The sequence below is a fragment of the Loxodonta africana genome, chromosome 4, assembly GCF_030014295.1.
Source record: "Loxodonta africana isolate mLoxAfr1 chromosome 4, mLoxAfr1.hap2, whole genome shotgun sequence".
Lineage (NCBI taxonomy): Eukaryota > Metazoa > Chordata > Mammalia > Proboscidea > Elephantidae > Loxodonta > Loxodonta africana.
The window spans coordinates 6,515,973-6,530,489 of NC_087345.1; the positions used below are offsets into that span (position 1 = coordinate 6,515,973).

The following is a 14,517-nucleotide window of genomic DNA, read 5'->3' on the forward strand; positions in this document are numbered from 1 at the left end:
AATGACCTGTTGATAACCTTCTAATGACCTGTTGATAACCTATAAATGACCTGTCAGTGATCCAGAACTGGCCCCCAGGTGTGGCAACTGGTCAGTTCTTAGGAGATTCCTGGTCAAGCCCCTCCTTGCAGCCCATCCTCTCCCCTCTCTGTAAGCTTTGAGCCACCCTTCCCTTGGGAGGTGGCCTTGGGTTTCAGGGCTGCAACTGGGAGTGGTCAAGGCCACGTAGGAGACATCCTTCCTTGGGAAGGGAAATAGGCCAGGATGGTGCCCTGGGTACCAACGTGGCTTCCTGTGTGAGGCAGGGTGGGGTGAGGAGGTGGCCGGCTGAGGGGTGTGGAGGCCCAAGGACAGGGTGTGTCCAGAAGAGGGTGAGGTGGCCACTTGACAGGGCTCCAAGGAGCTCTGTGTGCCATTGCCAGAGGCGACCCTGGCTTTGGCCAGATGGAGGGCCTTGTTGACCTCCATGAGAGCAGTTCCATTGAAGTGGGGACAGAACCAGGCCACATGAGTTGAGAAGCCTGTTGGGGACTGGCCAGCACAGACACTGTGGAGAGGGAGGGATGGCTTCATCTGGGGGAGGGTGACACCAGGCCTTTCTCTGAGAGGGCACCTGAGTGAGCTAACGCTGGAGGGATGGGTGGGGAAGATGCCTGGAGACAGAAAAGTTCCCGAGAAGGTGAGGGGATGGGCAGTCCTGACAAGCAGGCAAGGGCGTGGACATGGATGCCACGTTTGGTGGAAGGAGGCCAGATACCACTGAGAAGTGGGTGGAGAGGCAGCCGCTTGCCTCTGGCAGCTCAGTCCGCTCACTCCCCACTGGAGTTTCCTCACTGCCCTGGAGCAGGACTTACCCGCATGACGATCACTGGGCTGGCAGCACCCTGGGAAACGGCTAGAAGCGAGTTTGAGTGACAGGGACCGACAAGTCCCGACACATCAAACTGTGCCGAGTAGTCACGAGGCTGCCGGGTGGCCGGGGCTGCAGGCCTCAGCCAGCAAAAGGACCTGGGACTCAGACTAGGGATCTCTAGAGGGGCTGGATTACCCAATAAGCAAGGTATGCACGGGCCCAGTTGTGCCTTCCCACCAGTCTGCAGTTCACAATTTCACCTGTCCCCTACCACTTAAACGATGTGGTGAAACCATGAAAAATTCCTTACCACAGATTAGCAAGTAAATACAATTAAGCCTTGCTTACCTTGGTCAGTGCAAACCACTGCATACCATGCTTACTGGTTAGTTCACGCCGACCCAGGCCAGGGGCCCAGGTGGGACTCCGCAGGTCAGGAAATGAAGGACCCCCCAGTGTCCGCCAGTAACATGAAGTCACTCAACATGCCCTGGTCACCTTTTCCTGGGAACATCCCAGAGTGGTCCTTAGTCCTTTGTCTTGGTCGAGGGCAGCTCTTTCCCTCCTCTCAGAATTCAAAGACAGGTCCTCTGAGTTCAGCATTTGCCCCGTGGGGTATTGGAGGACAGTTTCTAGAAGGACCGGGCTGCCTGGACTGGGAGGGAAACACTTCACCATCTCCGAAGCAATACAGCTTGTTTCCAGTCACCCTGATGCCATTCACTCACTCACTCATTCACTCATTCATTCACTCATTCGTCCAGCACTTGTCCACTGTGAGCCGGCCAGGCCGCGGTGAATGAGGCGGATACCTGAGGGTCACTCTGCAGTCGGGGAACTGGTTCAGCCGGCTGCTGAACCCCAAGTTGTGGCTGAGGCAAGGAAGGCTCCTGAGGCCTTAGCTGAGACCCAAGGGGAGACTCGGGAAGGGCAGGAAGGGCTTTAGGTGGCAAAGGTGGAGGTGAGTGGAACTCCCAAAGAACGGCTGCTGGAGTGGGGTGTGGGTGGGATGGAGGGACAAACCAGAGGGATTCTGGCTGGGGGCAGCCGCAGTGGCAAGAAGGCTTGGGAGGAGGCTGCTGAGGTCCTGTATGTGTGTGTGTGTGTGGTGGGGGGGTGGTTTGAAAGGGCTGTAGTGGGACCACCTGGGTGGGGTGGGGAGAAGGGCTTGGAAGACAAGGAAGCGTGGCCCAGGCTGGCACTGTGGAAGCATCGTGCACAGGAAAGCAGGGATGCGAGGACCCAGGAAGGTGGTCCACGTTGTGGGAGGTTGAGTATCCCCGGACCCCTGGGGCAGGCTCAAGTGAAAACCCCAAGACACCCCCTCCCCCTCGAGCAGAGCTCTGTCCAGCCCACAGATCTTGACCGTCAGCACCTTCAGGGTTTGGCTCAACCCGCAGAGAAGCACTCAGCCCAAAGTCACAGCCCTCTGGGACCAAAAGCTTATTTGGGAGGTGGTCCCAGGAGACGCGGTAGGGGAGTGAAGAGGGGACAGGAAGGGGAAGGCAGTGACACAGGCTGTGTTATCAAGGAAGTCACTCTGAGGGAACTGGGGTTCAGTCCCAGGGGGCACAAGGAGACGACAGAGCAGCCTTGGTGTTGCCCCTGCAGAGGGACCTCTGACTGTCGTCTCCTGCCCAGGGTAGGGGTGGTCTGACACGCTGACACTGGGCTCACGTGACTCAGGGCTAGAGACGGTGTTCCTCAGTGACAGAAAAACACACTTCACCGATGAGACAGTCTTTGGTCATTTTGGGGGGCTGCCCCTTGGAAAGGCGTGAGGCCACCAGTATGTTGCTGCTGGCACCCCTGAAGCTGTCAGCTCCTCACCCAGAGATGAAGAGAGAAATCTCAGTCCTTTATCCAACCATCACTGCCGTCTTCAATCCCCTGCAAGGCTTGGTGAGGAACATGCGGCCCGTGCATCCCAGAGAGCAGCTGGGGTGGCCTGCCAGCTCCAGCCAAAGCCTCAGCTACCTCACTGGGCCAAAGGACAGCTTTGGGTCTGGCAGCTCAGTCCCCATGGCCTGGTCTAAGCCCCCTTTGGCCGCCGAGAGTGTCTGAACAGCCAGCCTTTGTCCGGGTGGTCACAGGCTCTGGGGCTCAGTGCCCGGCTGGTTTTTCCCAGGCCAGGCTGAGCAGGCGGAGGTGCTGGAGCCATGGAAACCACACAGACCACCTGTCCTGCCCAATCCCTTCTTTCTGCCCAGTTGCGTTCCCAGCCTCTGCAGACCTCCTGGGGTGCTGGCTCTGCCCCAGCTGGGCCCTGGGCAGAGCAGGACTTGGTGGCCCTGGCCCCCACCCATCCCGGGTTCAGCTGGGTTAAGTTCAGAGAAAGCCAAGGGGTTGTGGTGCTCTAGGGTCCCCTCGCCAGCTCCCCGCACCTGTCAGTCTCCAGACGCAGGGTCTGCAAACTATGGGCAGAGGGGCTCCTTCTTCTACCATGTCCCTCTTCTTCTCCAACCACTTCTCTGTGGGGCCCAGGGAGGAGGCCCCAAACCAAAACCAAATTCATTGCCATTGAGTTGATTCTGACCCATAAGGACCCTATAAGACAGGGTAGAACTGCCCCATAGAGTTACCATGACTGTAATCTTTATGGAAGCAGACTGCCACATATTTCTCCCACGGAGCGGCTGGTGGGTTCAAATCACTGACCTTTTGGTTAGTAGTCAAGCAATTAACCACTTTGCCACCAAAGCTCTTTAGGGAGGAGGCCAGCTCTGGGAAATGCTTTCTGATCTGTCCTGGTTATCTAGTGCTGCTATAACAGAAATACCACAAGTGGGTGGTCTCAACAAACAGAAATTTATTCTCTCACAGTTTAGGAGGCTAGAAGTTTGAATTCAGGGTGCCAGCTCCAAGGGAAGGCTTTCTCTTTCTGTCGACTCTGGGAGAAGATCCTTGTCATCAATATTCCTCTGGGTTTAGAAGTTTCTCATCATAGGGACCCCAGGTCCAAAGGACACACTCCCCTCCTGGCTCTTCTTTCTTGGTGGTAGAAGGTTGCTTCTCTCTTTTATATCTCAAAAGAGATTGACTCAAGATGTGACTTGATCTTGTAGATTGAGTCCTGACTCATTAACATAACTGCCTCTAATCCTGCCTCTTTAACATCATAGAGCTAAGGATTTACAACACACAGGATGATCACATCAGATCACAAAATGGTGGACAACCACACAATACTGAGAAAAATGGCCTAGCCAAGTTGACGCACATTCTGGGAGGGGACATAATTCAATCTGTAACATTCCACCTTTTGGCCCCCACCAAATTTATGCCTTTCCCACATGTAAAACACATTCACCCCATTGTATTATCCCAAAAATCTTAAATCAACTCCAAGACCAAAATCTCATCTTCTGCAAAATTCTTCTTCATCTGTGAACTCTAGAATACAAGTTCTTGGCTTCCAAAGCACAATGATGGAACAGACACATGCCAGACCTTTCAGTTACAAATGGGAGAAACTGAAGGGAAAGAAGGGGTAACAGGCACCAGGCAAGTCAGCAGGACACACTACATTAGCTCTCAAGGCTTGCAAATAATCCTCTGTTCTCTGAAACCATTTAGGCAGTGGCCCTGCCCTCCAGACTCTGGGTGTTGGCCACACTCTCCAGATTCTGGGTGGAGGCCCCTTGGCCTTGGGCTTCAGCTCCACCTTCCAGGCCCACTGAGACCTCGAATTTGGGCAGCCCCATTCTTCTAGTCTGTCTGAGTGGCAACCCTACTGCCTTGGCTCTGGCTGGCCCCACTCTTCTGCCCCTTGGACATGGCAGCCCCACCTCCTCAGCTTCGGGCAGAGGATCTGGCCCCATTCCGCTGGCACTTGTGAAAGGCAGCTCCACACTCTGGAATAGAATTGTTAGAGATCTCTGACTCTTTGAAACCAAGGAGGCCTGGCCCCACCCTTAGAGACCCAGCAGGCTGTGGTTCCACCCTTTGAGACTTAGGCAGCTCTGCTTCCTGTGCTCCTAGTCCCTTCAGCTTCTGCTTCCTGGTTCCTTGGGCTCTCAGCCCTTCGGACCCTCAGCCCCTCAGGCCTCTTGGGCCTGCCTGCTGGGGCAATTGTTACAAAACTCTTTAGCTCTACCAGTAAGTGCCCAGAGGCACCCCACTTCTCCAGGAAGCCTCTTGCCCGAAGGCACTCAGCTCTCTTGCTCCATGGGTCAGCTCCCTACCATCTAGTGTCAGTCTCCTGGTTCTACTGCTGCTTCTTGCTATTTGCGCCATCTCCAGTGTTACAGCTCTCCTCACTTCCTTCTGAGCCTTTACCAGAATTGTCTTTGATGTCCATAATTGCACCAACAGTCTCTTCAAGGCAATCTAGGCTTTTACTATTAAAAAAAAAAAAAAAATTTTTACTATTAGGCACTTTAAAACTCTTCCAGCTTATACTCATTACTCAACCCCAAAACTGCTTCCACATTGTAGGTATCTGTTACAGCAGCACCCCACTCCCAGTGCCAAATTCTGTCTTAGTCACCTAGTACTGCTATAACAGAAATACTACAAGTAGATGGCTTTAGCAAACAGTTTTATTCTCTCACAGTTTAGGAGGCTAGAAGTCTGAATTCAGGGTGCCAGCTCCTCAGGAAGGCTTTCTTTCTGCCTGCTCTGGGAGAAGGTCCTTGTTATCAATCTTTCCCTGGGTCTAGAAGTTTCTCAGTGCAGGGACCTCAGGTCCAAAGGATGTGCTCCACTCCTGGCTCTTCTTTTTGGTGAAAGGCGGTCACTCTTCTCCCTGGTCATTTCTCTCTTTTATATCTCAAAAGAGATTGACTGAAAATACAACTTAATCTTGTAGATTGAGTCCTGCCTCATTAACATAACTGCCTCTAATCCTGCCTCATTAACATCATAGAGGTTGGATTTACAACACATAAGAAAATCACATCAGGTCACAAAATGGTGAATAACCACACAATACTGAGAATCATGGCCTAGCCAAGTTGACACACATTTTGGAGGGACAAAATTCAATCCATAACATGATCAGAGCTGTCCCAATATGAAATAGCCTGTCCGGGGTGGTGGTGAGCTCCCATCATGTGAAGCCTGCAAGGGAAGATATTGGGGGCTACTATAAGGGAATCCTTGTGTGTGTGTGAAACTAACTGAGTGAATGAGGAAATGAAGAGTTCATTTAGTAAGCACCAGTGGTGCTGGTCTGTCATGAATTCAATTATGTCCCCCCCCAAAATGTGTGTATCAATTTTGTTGGGCCATGGTTCCCAGTATTATGTGGTTGTACTCTATTTTATAATTGTAATATTATGTTAAAGAGGATTAGGGTGGGATTGTAACACCCTTACTAAGGTCACATCCTTGATTCAATATGAAGGGTATTTCCCTGGGGTGTGGTCTGCACCAACCTTTTATCTTACAAGAGATAAAAGGAAAGGGAAGTAAGCAGCGAGTTGGGGACCTCATATCACCAAGAAACCAGCACCAGGAGCAGAGCGCATCCTTTGGACCCGAGGTTCCTGCATGGAGAAGCTCTTGGTACAGGGGAAGATTGATGACAAGGACTGTCCTCCAGAACCAACAGAAAGACTTCTCCTGGAGCTGATGCCCTGATCTTGGACTTCTAGCCTACTAGACTGTGAGGAAACAAATTTCTCTTTGTTAAAGCCATCCACTTGTGGTATTTCTGTTATAGCAGCACTAGATAACTAAGTCATGGTCCTTTGTGCTAGGCCCAGTACCAGGCACTGAACACATGATGGTGAGGTCAGTCACGGTCACTGTCTTCCTGGGACTCAGAGTTGCATGGACAAGGGGATATGGGTATAGACACATGTACGAGTGGATAACTGCCCCAGTAAATGGATTAGGATCTGAGAAGGACCACAGAGATTATGAGTTCAGTGCTTAGAAGAAAGGCCTGAAAGTCAGCCATTGAAAACCCCGTGGAGCACAGTTCTACTCTGACACACATGGGGTCACCACGAGTAGGAATCAACTTGACAGCAACTGATTTTTTTCCCTATTACATATATGGGGAAACTGAGGCACAGAGGGGTACAGACATGCTACACAGAACATGGATAACTCCCTGGGTTTCTGGGCCCACTATCATCCAAGCTGCAAAGGTCCATGGAGGTTCTAAAAGGGAAGGCTCCCTTCCAGGTGTGGGGGTGACTCGCCTCCTTCAATGTGGCTGCAGGGAAGCCGGGCATTATTTATTCACTCAATGAATGCTCCCCAGCTGGAGCAGGTGAATCCCTTCCAAGAGGTCTTCTTCACTCCCACATCTGGTGCCTGGCTCCAAGGCTGGAACTGTCAGCCGAAGCACCTCCCTGCAGCCTCTTCGTGTGCCTTGGCCTTCCTTACGGCATGGGGTCTCAGGTGAGTTGAACTTCTTATTCCAGGATGGAGATGCACGGCCTTCTACCATTCAGTCTTAGAAGGTCCACAGCAGCATGCCTGTCACACTCTGTTGTTGAAGTCATCTTAAGCATGGACAGATTTAAAAGGAGAGGACAGACCCCCACCTCTCCATGGGAGGCTGTCTTAGGTTGAGTTCTCTAGAGACGCAAAACCAGTGAAGCATATATATATCTGAAGGAAATGGCTCACATGATTGCAGAGGCTGGCATGTCCCAAGTCCGTGAGTCAGGCAACAGACTGGAGGCTTTTCCTGGCTCTCATAACTGCAAGGGGTGACGAACCCAAGATCGGCAGGTCATAGGGCAGACTGCTGGCTCACAGGCTGCGGAGGCTAACAAATCTGAGATTGGCAGGCAATATGGCAGGCCACTGGCTCAGGTCTCAAGAACCAGAGGTCAGATGATGAAGAGCCAAATGCAGGATCTAGAGCAAGCAAGCAAGTTTTGCTAAAACATCCACAGATATATTGGATGCAGGCCACACCCCTGAGGAAACTCCCCTTGTAACTGACTGGCTGGTCACATCATGGAGGACAACTACACCATTACCTAACTGCCAAACCACGGAGAATCATGGCCCAGCCAATCAATGCACAAACTTAACCATCGCAGGGGCCAAAACCAGTTGCCGCTGAGTCAGTCGACTTCTCATGGCAACCCAATGCGTGTCTGAGTAAAACTATGCTCCAGGGTTTTCAACGGCTGATTTTTTGGAAGTAGAAGGCCATGCCTTTCTTCTGAAGTGCCTCTTGGTGGACTTGAACCTCCAACCTTTTGGCTAGCAGCCAAGCACATTAACTATTTGTACCACCAGGGGGATCCTTGATGGTAGGAGCACCAAGAGATTTGCAGCTGTATTTGAAACTGCCACACTACCGCCTACTCCTAGGCTCAAATTTCCTCCTCTCCTCTCTCAAAATTCTCCCATCTGCTAAGACTGGGCTTAAATCCCACACCAGAAAACGTTCCTGCTAACTCCTACCCCCAGCAGCACTTCCTGGCCATCCATGCGCCCTTGGTTACGACCTCCAGTCAATAACAAGGACAGCCAGGAGGTGTGACCCCTCACCTTGGTGCCATGCCTGTGTGTTCACACATGTATGTTCTTCTTTGGTTCTCAGAGCAAGCCTGTGAGCCATTTTCAGAGAGGGGGCATCTCACCTGGAGTTCTGTAGGATGCGTAGGAGTTCTCTAGGCAGATAGAGTTGGGGAAGAGGCATGGTGAGCTTGGACACATTGCAGTTGGGTGGGGCAGGAGGACAGAGTTTCACTTACCCCGGGGCAAGAGGGAGTTTCAGTGAGGCCCTGAGCAGACTTGGTTTTAGGAGGACCCTCTGCCCTCTGTAGTGGGACTGCTTAGACGGGCCCAGCGAGGGGCCCCTGGCAAGAGCCTGTCTGCCTGTACTCCTATTTTTCCATGTGGTTCCTTGTGTCCCATCAGCCACTCTCTGGGTGGGGACAGTTACCTCCACCTTACAGATGAGAAAACTGAGGCTCGGAGAGGTTTTCCTGGACTCCAAGCTGGGGAGGAGGGGAGGGTGCCAGAGAGCTGGAACCAGGGTTGGGGGCTCCCCTTGTCTCCCCCATGCCCTCACCCCACAGGACCCACCTCAGGCGGAGGGGAAGCTCCCCCTCTCTCCAGCACTCCAGCAGCCCCCCAGCTTCCCGACCCTCTCACCCTGACCGCATGTTCCAAGCTGGCCGCGCTGCTGGACATCTGGTTCCACCGGCAGGCGGCAGGGGGCATGGCCACGGGCTCGCTTAGGTCCAGTGCTCCTCTCAGGCCCAGGAGGGGGTCAGAGGGGAGGTGGACTGAGGGGAAACTGAGGCCCAGAGGGGCAAAAATTGGCTTCCTGCGTGAGCTTGCTGGTCTTAACTGTGAGAACCTGGCCCCCCTTGTGCCGGCCACTTGGTTCCGGCTCTGGAAATCAGCTTCTGCCTGCCTGGTAGCCGCTGCCACGGGCAGTGCCAGGCAGCCTGCTTGGTCCAACACAGCCCGACTCCTGAAAGGCTGACAAAAGCCAGCTGTCCTCCCAGCGGCTGCTCGGCGGGCAGACACCCGGAGGCGAGACGCTGGCCTCGTCTGGCACTGAGGCTGCCGGGAGGGCCCTGGAAAGCTCCACGCCACTCCCACTCCTGCTAGGCAGCTCTTTTCCGGAATGGCTTCCCGATGAGGTCATGCAGCTCGGGAGGAGGCCGCGGGGACGCTGCTGGCCAGGTTCCTGCTCGGGGGAACATGGCTGTCGGCAGCCTCCTTGTCCAGTTTGGCCTAACTCTGTCAAAGGAGGCTGCCAGTGCCATGAGGGGGATCTGGGGTCTTACCGCCTGGTCCCCGCCCTGGCCTGCAGCCTCACATTGACCCTCAGAGCCTCCACCCCACCCTGCCACCGCACCACCCCCCAGGCACAGAGGGGGATCCGAGGCCCAGGGAGGGTCACGCTGTGCCCAGCATCCTGCAGCGGGCAGCCATGGAGCAGGAGTTCCCAGCTCTTCCCCTGCACCTTGGAGGCCTCGGGTGCCTGCCAGAAGGAGGGCTGGGAATGACATAGGTGCCTGCTCTGAGTGGCCAAGCAGCCTTTTCCTGAAACATGAATTTTCCGGCCACAGAGCAAGAAGCTCTGAGGCCACCCGCCTTCCCGGGCTGGGACCAGGAGGGAATGCCAAGTTGGCGTGGGAGGAGGCCACTCGGCCAGGCCGGAGCCCTGCTGAGGTGGTTGAGGCCGCCGTCCACCCCACATCCATCTTGGGCTGCTCTGCCCCATGGGGAGGCAGCGGTCCCCTTCCTTGAGTGCGGGATATCTCCCTGCCCGGCTTCCATGAGGGTAGGACTTGCCCCAAGCAGCTGTTGAGAGACAGGGCTGGGGAGGGCCGTGTTGACCCCACAGGGCCTGCCCACGTTGACCCCATAACTGCCAGGCTCTGCGCTGGGCAGGCTGTAGGAACCAAGTCCCCCAGGTGGAGAAAAGGACACCCCAGGAGGGCAGGAGTGGCTGCAGCAACCTGAATCCTGGCGCCTGACTCTAGAAAGGACTCAGTGGGCACCGCAAGGCCGCTGGCCAGAAGTGACCCCGTGTGGGTCCCCGCCAAGGGCCGTGGAGCTGGAATGGGTCACCGCCCTGGAGGGTGGGCGGAGCAGGAAGGGCAGGCCTGGGATTCCGGCCCTTGGGGGGTCTGGGCGCTTCCTGGGGCTGCGGGTCTGGGCAGTGGAGCCAAGGGGAGCGCGAGGTCAGGGGACGTCTCTGCTTGAATGTGGTGTGCAACTTGGGCAGAGTCCTCCCCTGGCTGGGCCTCGACTTCCCCATCTGCAGCCCAGAAGTGGGTGGGAAGGGACCTGAGCTCCGGGAGCGTTCCAGAGCCCATCAGGAAGCAGCTGAGGCCGCAGCCCTCCCAGCCTGGTCGGAGTTCAGCGTCAGAGGAGACTCCTCCGCCTCGCCCACTGCGCCCGCGCCAGATGAGCCGGGCTGGCTCAAGGTCGCGGAGTTAGCGGCAGAGCCAGGATCCCAGCCAGACTCCACCGCTGGCCCCGAGTGACCCCAAAGCTCCGCGCCCCTCCCTCCCTCCCTCCGCCTCTCCCTGCACAAAGCCGGCCTCCTTCCGGAGAGGGCCTCCCTGCCAGCGGCGGGACTGCTCCCCTCTGCTGCCCCCTGGTGGCTCCAGTGACGCATGGCAGTCCTATGCAGAGCCCCTGGCACCCACAGGACGAGAGGCACCCACAGGGCCAGGGGCATCCTCAGGGCCAGGGGTACCCACAGGGCCAGGGGCACCCACAGGGCCAGGGGTACCCACAGGGCCCGGGGCACCCACAGGGCCAAGGGCACCCACAGGGTAGAAGGTATTCACAGGGTAGGGGGCACCCACAGGACCACAGGCACCCACAGGGCCAGGGGCACCCACAGGATGAGAGGCACCCACAGGGCCAGGGGCACCCACAGGACCGGGGACACCCACAGACCCAAGGGCACCCACAGGGCTGGGGCATCCGCTGACAACAGGCCATTTCTTCTCTGGAAAGAGGAGCATGAAGACACTTTCGTGCCGCCTTCCAGGGCCGTCCTGAGGCGCTGTCTCCTTGCAGGTGGGGCCACCCCAGCCTGACACACTGAGGGTACAGCCACACTGCTCCATCTCCGTATCATGGGCTCCAGAGGCCTGGATGATTTTGCTGGCTGACTTGGCTGTTACGTCACAGGGTGGCCTCTGGAACCTGGGCCTGGTCCTGGGTTTTCTCTGAGGTTCCCAGCAGGCAGGTCCTGCCAGTGCCTCACTGGGTCCAGGGCTCAGGGGTCCGCTCAGAGCCTCAGTGGCTGGGAACTCTCACTCCCAACTGACAGTGTGCAAACTGAGCCTAGAGAGGGAGGAAGCACTCCTTGAGGACGTGTGCGTGCAGGAGCCTGCATGCACAAACTGGGTGCTGTCAGCAGTGCTGAGGGGTCACCATTTGTGGGTTAAATCAAAGTGCATCTTGGAGGCTGATGGCCGGCCTCTCAGGAGCGTACTCCCCCCAGCAGCAGAGGAGCGAAGACGGTGAGGGCAGTGATACCCCCCAGCCCCTCGGAACCCCAGCTCTGTCCACATGGAGCAACCCGCTCCATCGCCCCCACCCTGCTTGGCCTCCATGTGGCTTCCTTGCCTCCTTTCTCCCCTCCATCCGCCCATCAGCTGCCACCAGCATGGTTTTCTTAAATTCCACCTCGCTTGTGTTTTGTCCTTATGACACTTGTGGGCTGTGGTTAGTCCCTTCCACTGGGCTCTGCAGGCCTGGGGGGGGGGGGCGGTGGCAGTGGGGAAGGGAAGTGATGTCCAGAGGTCCTGGGGGCAAGGGTGACCAAGCTGGGCCTAGAATGCAGAGTCTGAGCTGCCCGTCTCCCTCCTGTCCAAAGAGCTGGGCAGGAGGGGGCTGCGGCCATCCCACCAAGGGATGCGTCCCCACCGTGGCCTTGCATGGCTTCTAGCCTCGAGGAGCAGCCAGGCTGCAGGGGGTCTGGGACTGGACCGTGGTGTTTATTCAGCTGTTGGAGCTGGCGCCGCACCCCATGGGGGCCTTGGCTCTCTGGACTTAAAACACGCAGCCCTGTCCCCACCGAGCAGGCTCTTGGGCAGTGGCCTTCTCAAACCAGGGTTTCTGTGGGGGTCTTAAGGGGCCAGCCATCACGAGGCAGGCTGCAGGTCCACCTCTCCGTCAGAGATCTGGTGGCAGAGGGACCACAGGGACAGCTGCCATCTCCTAGAGCACACTCCTCCTGCTTTTTTTTTTTTTTAAGTAGACTTTATTTTTTTTAGAGCAGTTTTAGGTTTCAGAAAAAAATTTTGGAGCAGTTTAGGTGCAGAAAGTATAGAGTTCCCACAGACCCCCGCCCCCCGCAGTTTGCCCACTAGTAACATCCTGTGTTGGTGTGGCCCATTTGCTGCTATTGATGAACAATGAAAAAAACAAACCCACTGTTGTCCAGTCCATTCCGAGTCATGGCAACGCCTCCGTTACAGAGCGGTTAGTACCGGAGCTCTAGCTGATCGCACCAGCCAGATGGCTAGTTGTTATTAACTGAAGTCCTATCGTATAAGGAGCCCTGGTGATACAACAGCTAAGCGCTCAGCTGCTAACCTAAAGGATGAAAGTTCAAACCCGCCAGCAACTCAGCGGGAGAAAGACCTGGCAATCTGCTCCTGTAAAGACTAAAAAAAAAAAGACTACAGCCTAGAAAATCCTACAGGGCAGTTGTACTTTCTCACACTGAGTCGCTACAAGTTGAAATCGACTCCATGGCACCCGTCAACAACAACAAACCAAACCCATTGTTGTAGAATCTATTCTGACTCATAGCGACCCTACAGGACAGAGTAGAACTTTCCGAGGCTGTGATGTTTGTGGAAGCCAACTGCCACATCTTTTTCCTGTGGAGCGGCTGGTGGGCTCAAACTGCTGACCTTCCGGTTAGCGGCCAAGCACTTAACCACCGTGCCACCAGGGCTTCTTGACAACAACATCCTTTATATTAGTTCACTCCAGTGTTGTACAGCCTTTGGGGTCTGACAAATATGTACTGTCACGTGTCTGCCAGTACACACAGTAATGTAATTACATACGTTATCATACAGAATAGTTTCCTGCCCTGAAGATGCCCTGGGCTCCACCTGTCCATCCCTCCCCCGCCTCCCGACCCCCGGCAACCACTGGTGCCCTCACTGTCTCTGTAGTTTTGCCTTTTCCAGAATGTCATGTAATTGGAATACAGAACATAGCTTTCTCAGACGGGCTCCTTTCACTGAGCTACATGCGTTTAAATTTCCTCCGTGTCTTTTTGTCCCTGAGTAATGCTCACTGTATGGATGGGTCACAGCTGTCTGCCATTCACCTGTTGAAGAACACCTTGGTTGCTTCCAATGTTTGGCAATTATGTGTGTCCCTTTTGATTTAGATTTCTGCGTCAGTGAGGTCCAGGTTGGAAACAGACAGCACCTTCTGTTGGGGTCCTTTGGTTATAAAGGGACTGTTTACAAAGCGTGGGCAGAGCTCAGGAAGCTACACGGGAAGGAGCTGTCTCTGGGGCTAGTGGCCTGAGGGGCCAGGGCCGCAGGTCCTGCTGCCTGGAGACGGGGGCCTTTTGCAAGAGCTGTGGCCTCTGGTCCAGGGCCCTTGAATCTCTGCCAGCGCCTCCCCCAGCAGAAGCCCAGGGGGTAGGGGCAGGACTGCTGATGTGCCGGCCCAGTCACCCCAAGCAGGGCGGAGGTGGGTCTGAGGGTCTAAGAGGCAAAGGGAAAGGAGACAGCAGAGACCCCAGAGAAGGAAGACTGGCAACTGTAGAATGTTCCTTTCAGGTGTAGGGACGGGAAGACTCTGGACAGAGAAGCCCCTTTATCTTCCTGTCACAGAAGCAGGGATAGAGAATTCCGTTGGAAGCCAAACAAAGGGTTGGAACGCGACGGCGAATTGTATCTTCCAAAGATGCTCAGAGTACCTTCCCTCCTGCGTTTCTTCTAGAATCTTTCCATGCCCCATCCAGGGGTGAAGTTGTGTTCTCCTTCCCTTGGATTTTGGTGGGCTTGTGGCTGCTTCCACGGGTACAATGTGATGGAATGGGGTGTATGCGTCCTGAGGCTAGAGTATAAAAGCCCTGCCCTTCTGCCCAGCTCTCTAGGGTGCTTGCTCTTGGAATCCAGGCCATGTGGCAAGGCCATGTGTAAGGGCCTCAGCCAACAGGCAGCACCAACTGCCAGACGTGAACCAGGTGGGTGCCAAGGGTGAAGATGCCTCCAGATGATTCCAGTCCC

General features: G+C 55.3%; 1 long non-coding RNA gene across 1 annotated transcript; it reads right to left on the minus strand.

The window, feature by feature from the left end:
- Nucleotides 1–3,346: 3,346 nt before the first annotated feature.
- On the minus strand, nucleotides 3,347–9,288 carry LOC104846987 (uncharacterized). Its single transcript, XR_010321663.1, has 3 exons — nucleotides 8,927–9,288; nucleotides 8,318–8,439; nucleotides 3,347–5,193 (listed from the first exon to the last, which is right to left on the minus strand). It is a non-coding gene; the product is annotated as an uncharacterized LOC104846987 (long non-coding RNA).
- Nucleotides 9,289–14,517: the final 5,229 nt, after the last annotated feature.